Source organism: Tinamus guttatus, unplaced genomic scaffold (assembly GCF_059628265.1).
Source record: "Tinamus guttatus ecotype Peru unplaced genomic scaffold, ASM5962826v1 Tinamus_guttatus_pri_ptg000070l, whole genome shotgun sequence".
Classification (NCBI taxonomy): domain Eukaryota; kingdom Metazoa; phylum Chordata; class Aves; order Tinamiformes; family Tinamidae; genus Tinamus; species Tinamus guttatus.
This window is the reverse complement of record NW_028288604.1, coordinates 653,479-660,414: the sequence shown is the minus strand read 5'-3', so window position 1 is coordinate 660,414 and position 6,936 is coordinate 653,479. Positions and strand designations below refer to the sequence as shown.

Here is a 6,936-nt window from a genome sequence, read left to right as displayed (position 1 = left end):
TTCACCCACAAGCTTGTCCAGCACTAGCACACTTTGGTGATGCTGAGAAATATCGAGAAATATGAGGCACTCTGCAGCTGAAAAGGTTGTGTCCTGTGTTCATTCAGGTACTGCTAGGAGACCAGCATCCTGGAGCCTGGGAGCACTCAGAGGAGGGGAAGTGACCTCTGGTGTGGGGCAGGACTGCAAGATGTAGGGATTTCCTTTCCTTGTTTCATGTGTGGCACTCACAGTGCAAAGCAGTACCCCACGGCTCTGGACAGGCCCGGAGTCATCTCTTTATTTAGATACTATTCTTATCTACAATAGTAAGCTAAAGCTATACTCATTTGTGTTTCATGGGCTTAAATTACGAGTTTCTTCATTTTTTTCCCCCAGGAAAGAAACTCCTTTCTTCAAGCAAATAACATATGCAAAAGATCTCCACAAAGTACTGCAGAAAAGGTGTAAATATTTAGCATTTAGGAAATAGACAGTAAGCAGCTGCTTTCTTTCTTTAGGGACAAAAGAAAAGTCATAGTTAAGTGCTGCAATTATTGCATTTGCCTTTAACTCTGGTGTCACTAAGGAGGAAAGGTTCAATGTATTCAGCACTGCGTGGTCAGTTTGGGGACCTTTCCTAACAGGCCACATTGATGCACCGGCATAGACTGCCTGTATGCCTGCATGCAAGTTCATCTGCACTGAGGCTTCTAGCTGAGCACTCCCTCTCATGCAGAAATAGCAGCTTCATCAAGTGCAGGTCGGAGGCACTTAGAGAAAAAGGAGGCACCCAGGTGATATTCCCGACGTCCCAGATTGCAGCAGACAAGGTGGCAGACTGGCTAGTGTAGCTTGGCTACAAACTGCCTCGGGACCACTCTGCTCGCAGGCAAGGAGATATCTCAGCTGGAATGAGATGTGGGGGAATAAAAGGAGAGAGGAAAAGAAGAGTATTGTCCCACTCTGTGCCCTTGGGAGAAAACAGGTGTAAACTTTTCCTGTCAGGTATTTAGTTTTCTTCATTGTACTTATCTTGATCAAGTTATCTTTGCTTTGGGAATAAAATTACTAGATATGTTACTACTGGAAAATACAATTCTTTAGACTTCCTTTACTAGTTCCCAATGAATAAGACTCTCCTCTATGTAAAGTACATCTCTATTTGTGGACCAAGTTGTTGCCAAAACACTCAATAATTTTTTTAACTTTTCTTCCCTCCTCCTTTTTTTTTTTTTTTTTTTTTGTTTTTGTTTTTCCTATGCTTTCCTCTACTAAATGGAATGATATGCTCAATAAACCTCCCAGGAACAGGGTGGGCAGTAAAGTCACAGGCTATTTATACACAGGGAACCTCCGCGTACCCTACAGGAATTCAGGATGTGGCTCCCCCACAGTTTAACTGTCACCTGGGCTGCAGGGATGCTGCCATCTCCCGCACAGCCAGATCCCTGTTCCCATCCCTTTCACTAACGCTTCCATGCCTGCACAGGAGGCTGATTCAGCGGAAAACTAATCAGCTTTCTGTCTGCCGTAGTGCTATTTTGGTTCTGGTACTTTTTTGACAACTAAAAATGCGTGGGGATTGGCGCAGCCCACTCCTTTAAGGTGTGCCAGGGAAGCGTGGCTCAGGCTTCCTGGGGTGAAAACTGCAGAAAGAAGCAGCAGGAATTCAAGCCAGCTTTCTGCCTGCTATGGGTAAAGGAGAAGGCACTGATGGTTCGGAGCATGAGAACATTGCCTCCCGTTTCAAAAAGGGGAAAAGGTGTGCGCATGGCAAGGATTCAGAGACTGCATTAGAGACAAAGGGAAGCTGCAACACCGCGGCAGAGCTATGGAATGACAAGTTGGCAAGCGGGATCCCTAGGAGCGGATGCAGACGCAGGAAACAAGCAGTCAGGGAAAAACAGGCCCTGTTAATTTGGGAGGCGGAGCGGTGCTGGGCCCGTGTCACTACTCGCCGGCTCCGCGCTTCACACCAGCACCCGCTACTGCAGAACGCGCCGGGCCGCGCGGCGCCGCCGCCATGGCCGCGCCTCAGGGCGGGGCGGGTAACGGCCGCCCGCCCCGCCGCGCGCCCGGGGGCGGGGCCAGGCGCCGCGGGGCGGGGCCAGCCTCGTTCCCGCCCAGACCCGCCATATAAAGGCAGCGCGCGCCGCTCGCGCTCTCTTTTTCTGCGGAGCGGCGGCCGAGGAGGGTGAGGCTGCGGCGGGGCGGGGGGGAGAGGGCGGGGGCCGCGGCTGCCGTTGTTGGCGGGGGCAGCTCGCCGATTTGTCTCGTGCCCTGCGCTTTGCGAGGGCCGCCCTCTTCGGTGGGCTCTCTCCCCGTTCCGACGCCGCGTAGCAGTGCAGGCTCGAGGCGGCCGCGAGACCCTCGCTGTGGACGGCGGCGACGAGCGGCCGCCTCCGGCCGGGCAAGCCGCCCCGCCGCCTATTCGGCGCCGGCCCCGGGCGCGGAATACAAGTCCCAGCGTGCCCCGCGGCGGGGCGGGCTGCGGGCCGGAAGCGGCGGCGCGGGGCGCTGTGGGGCCTGTAGTCGCCGCGGCCGCCGGGCGCGTGGCGGCGGGGGGACCATTTTGCCCCGCGCGGGGCGAGGCCGTGCCCGGGCCCGCGCCATTTTGGTACGCGGCCGTTGGGGCCTCCTGGGGCTGCACAGCACGTGGCGCCCGCCCCGCCGGGCTGGGATGAGGGGTAGGCCCTGCCCGGGGCGCCGCAGTCGTTCGGTTGTAGCCTGCGTTGTTACTGCTAACGCTGATGAAGGAAGTACTTAACAAAAAGTTTTACGACTCCTTGGAGAGAAGCTAGGTTGCTCATTTTGCATAGGGTTGGTGTGAATAGGGTTGATAGCGTGGTTGCACTTGCTTCAGCCTGCTCAATCCTAAGTCTCATGGAATTTTCTTACAAGAATTGTAATTATACGGTTACTGTAAAAATCTAAAATCATGCTTGAGAAGAAATAATGCTAGAAATAAAAATTTCCCTTAATTTTTTTGGATATGAACCTGATTTATATGATTGTTTTAGCTCTTTAGGTTTGAATGTTTCCAGTGATGAGAAAGGAGCATGAACAAAGGGAGATTAAAAAAAAATCTTGCAGTGGTTTAAGGATTGTTTCAATTTGCCTTTTTGCAAAATTATGTATAGTATCTTGTGCGGTCCTATGACTTGCTAGTAAAACCCTGATTGCTGTTTTCAGGTGTTAAGTTTGTTTTGCTTATTTCTAGGTACTATGCAGAGGGAGTGTTTAGTGATGTCCAATAGCTTGTACATAAGTTTTAAGGTATGTTTCTGTTTCTCTTTTTTCCTTTGGTGTAGAAGGAACATTAAATTTTAGCTGTTGGTCAACATAAGTGCTTCCATTTCTTAGGCAATTTTCCTATTTTTGTCTGTCTGAAAACAACTGTGCATCAGGTGCCATAAGATTGTTATCTGTGCTAGATTACCAAGTGTGACAAACAGCAGTAATGTTTAATTTTCATGGTTGCATTTAAACTGATTAGTAATTGCCTAATTCAGCCCTTTATTCATTTGTCTTGTAATCTCACCTCTTTTGTTGGTAGTATTTTTAGTGTCAGTGTCAACTGTCTGGCCTTCTTGGACTTGTGTTAGAATTCATGGGAATGCAATATGTGACCATATTTAAACATAATTGAGGTAATGATTCCACAAGCTATGGACTGTACTAGTATTGCATTGTGACGAAATTTAAATTTATTGAGTTTTCATTGCATAAAAATACAAAAACTTAATGTTCAGATATTTTGGTTGTTGAAAATGGAGCCACAAAACAATTCAGGATGACTCTTTTGTGTGTTCTGGAATTCTGTCTAGTACAGACTTTCAATTTAAGTATTGTTCAAAGTCTTTTAATAGATTAATTTTGGATGGCTGTATTAAAAGCATGAGTTTTCAACACTTGGTAATAAATGATGCTGACTTGCTAATATATGTGGTAATGTTAGACTCCAGCAAAACTTAATGAGCATTTTCAATTCTAAAATCCATTTTTTCTTTAATTTGAATTCTAGCCCTTCATGGAAACACTATCAGAACTAGAAGAATGCTCGGGACACACAAGTGGATGTTCTTGAAAGCTATGTATGTATTAATGTGATTGGCAATATATACATATAACTGAATTTGTAGGCATGTAGTCAGATTAAAAATGGAGGCTGATAGTTTGAATGCTTTTCAAACATTACTTGGCATGATCTGTCTTAAAATGTTTAGGTGCAGGTGTGTAGTTGAGGTGAAATGTAGTTTGAGTTGCATCAAACCATTGCTGGAGGGAGCTGGGAAACTGCTTGTCTGAAGCCCACACACTAAATTTCAAACATTGTCTCAATATGGCTACTCATTGTTGGCTTACCCGTATTGCTCTTAAAAATTAAGTGATTGGATGAAGAAAGCAAACCTGGCAGGTGGAGATTTCTTGATACAACTGGAGAGTATAGCCAATATTCTTTCTTATTTTTGAAATGCTGGGAAGTAAATTCAGGGGCTGTGCTCAGTTTAACTTGCATGCAACTCGGATGCCTCCGACTAGTGATTCTGCTTGGAAAAGAAAAGTGGTGAGGAATAGGGGGAATCCAGAAGAGTGAATGTGGTTGTTCCTAAAGCATTGGGTTATATTCTGCATGGTCATGTTGTAATTGGCTGTTTGTATTTCCAGTGTGGTATATACCAACCAACAGCTTTAAGAATGTGAAAGTGAAGTGTCCTGAAGAGAAATTTCCTGGTGACTCCAGTGCAGCAAATAGAGGTAATTTTTATTAAGCAGCTGAAACTTTTTATTAACTGTAGTGTGTTCTTCCCAGCATGTATGCTTACTTAGTGCACTGCTGTAATTATTTGAAAGTGGTAGATTGTGATGAAACTGCCTGAAAATGAAAAACTTCATGCGAATCTGGCTTATGAGATGAAGCCACTTCTAAGGTTTTTCCAAAAGTAACTTATTTTCTCAGTCGCTACACAGGTTAATGTTACATATGTTAGTGTCCCTATGTACAAGATGATACCACATTCCAGGATGTGAATAAGGATGTTAGTGCATTATTTAAGCTCACTTCTGTTGTCCATATTGATATGAGATGTGCTGTGGTTGCCCAGCAAAAGCTAGAAGCTTTTTTTGAGAGTTGTTAGATATCTATAATTTGAAATGCCGCTTTTGTGGATTTGAGGGTACTGTGACAGGTATTGTTGATCTCTTGTTGGTACTAGTGATGATGCCTGTGCTTTTGCCCTCTTAGGAAGTACTGTTAAGGATTGCTCAGATGTCTTAAGGTTGGCAGGTTTGAGAGAGTAAACTTTTAATTCATTTTAAAGTCAATTTTTAGTTACTAAACTTACTACAAAATCTAATCCCATTCCCCTTTTTAATTAAAAAAAGAAAGCTATATAAAATGCTTGAATGTTTAGATAAGCTAGGTTACAAGAGGGGAAGTGGACTTGTGAGCCTGTCAAATGGCTCATGTGGGGAGAAGTTGTAGTAGCAAGCCCTGTTAGAGCAGCTGTGCAGTTTGTCTTTGCACTGATGTTTGAAGGCTGCTTCTGCCTTAAAAGTATTAAGTACAATAAATGTTATGGCTAGGTCTAAAAATTTGACATATTGCAGTGATGGTTAAAACATTGGTATGTCTTGATTAGTGGCAAACCTATTACTGTCAGAAAATAACTTCTTGATGTGGATAAGAGAGCAAGGATTATGCTTAATTGCTTAGTTGCCTGTCATAGTTGTGCAGCTATTGTTCAATTGGGCTCTACAAGATAAGCAAAATCTTACTGTGATATGAAGATATTCAAGGTTTGAAGTCTCATGGAACTTCCAGGATCCAGGATGAATAAACTATTTAGTAATGCAATTCATTGATGTGCTTGAAAGGAAAAAAAACTTGACATCTCAAGTGATGGAAGAAAATATTTTTCTGAACTAATAAATGTGTCTTTGACAGGGAAATGGCAAATAACATGGGAACAAACACTTCTAGTTCCTCAGGTATGTAATTAAGCCTTTAAATATTTTCTAATACAGTAAATCTGTACCTGTCTCAAACTTAAGACCACTTCTTTGCCAGTATTTGCCAATAATTGTGCCTAACCTTGGTTAGCCTTGTAATCTACTTGGGAAGTTTAAAATAAGTGTGTATCTTTATGTTGAAGAGAATACTTAATTTCTTAATGTAATTAGGAATCCTGTACAAATTTACTACATTCCCTTTTAAACTAAATTTGCTGCATTGCTTTTGCATCTCATCGGTGATGATCCTATCCCGAACCTGATTTCTTTGATGAAAAACCTACCACGGATCCGGCATCTGAGATGAGACAAAAGGCTTCATTTGATTTTTTTTTTTTAACATACTGTAACTCATTGTGTTTATTACTACTTCTGGAGGGGGGGGGAACACTAATGTATAGAAAGTGTGTGTATTTGCAAATTTCAATTTATTTCTCAAAAGGAACCATTTTACTTACATGTTATTCTGCTTTTTCCAGTGATGAGTTGGAACATTTTGTCAGTGCTACCTGGATGGTCTGTATCTGGAAGGAAGTATAACACCTGAAGAGTTTTTTTTTTCTGCTGCTTGAAGTGGGACACCATGTTTTTAAAATCTACTGGAATAGTTGATGTCATCCTACCTAGGAGATACTTTTTTCAGAAATTACATGTGAACCAAATCACAGTGCACATTTAAAGTAGCACCTTTTCTGGAACTTTGAGCTATCCTAACAGCAATATTAAGGCAATGAGCAGTGAGCTTCATTTAGTGTGGGGGACACTAAGGGTATTTGTACTTTTAAAATATCTTTATTATGTACAGATGAATTGCTGAAGACTGAGGAAGCAAAAGCATGATGCTTGTAATGAGAATACTCAAATGTAGTCAGAATTTGTCTACAAGAAAAGCCAGGTCTAAAGTGTGCTTTTAGTCCCCCCAGAGAGGGAGAAAGAGGAGCT

General features: G+C 43.4%; 2 long non-coding RNA genes and 1 other non-coding gene across 3 annotated transcripts; all 3 read left to right on the top strand.

Moving 5' to 3' along the window:
* The first annotated feature begins 4,010 nt into the window (after nucleotides 1-4,010).
* Nucleotides 4,011-4,689, top strand: LOC148595732 (uncharacterized). The gene is made up of 2 exons (XR_015913093.1): nucleotides 4,011-4,076; nucleotides 4,651-4,689. It is a non-coding gene; the product is annotated as an uncharacterized LOC148595732 (long non-coding RNA).
* A 1,241-nt stretch (nucleotides 4,690-5,930) lies between these two features.
* On the top strand, nucleotides 5,931-6,544 carry LOC148595730 (uncharacterized). The gene is made up of 2 exons (XR_015913092.1): nucleotides 5,931-5,973; nucleotides 6,474-6,544. It is a non-coding gene; the product is annotated as an uncharacterized LOC148595730 (long non-coding RNA).
* Nucleotides 6,229-6,299, top strand: LOC148595731 (small nucleolar RNA SNORD50). The gene has a single exon (XR_015913097.1). It is a non-coding gene; the product is annotated as a small nucleolar RNA SNORD50 (small nucleolar RNA).
* Nucleotides 6,545-6,936: the final 392 nt, after the last annotated feature.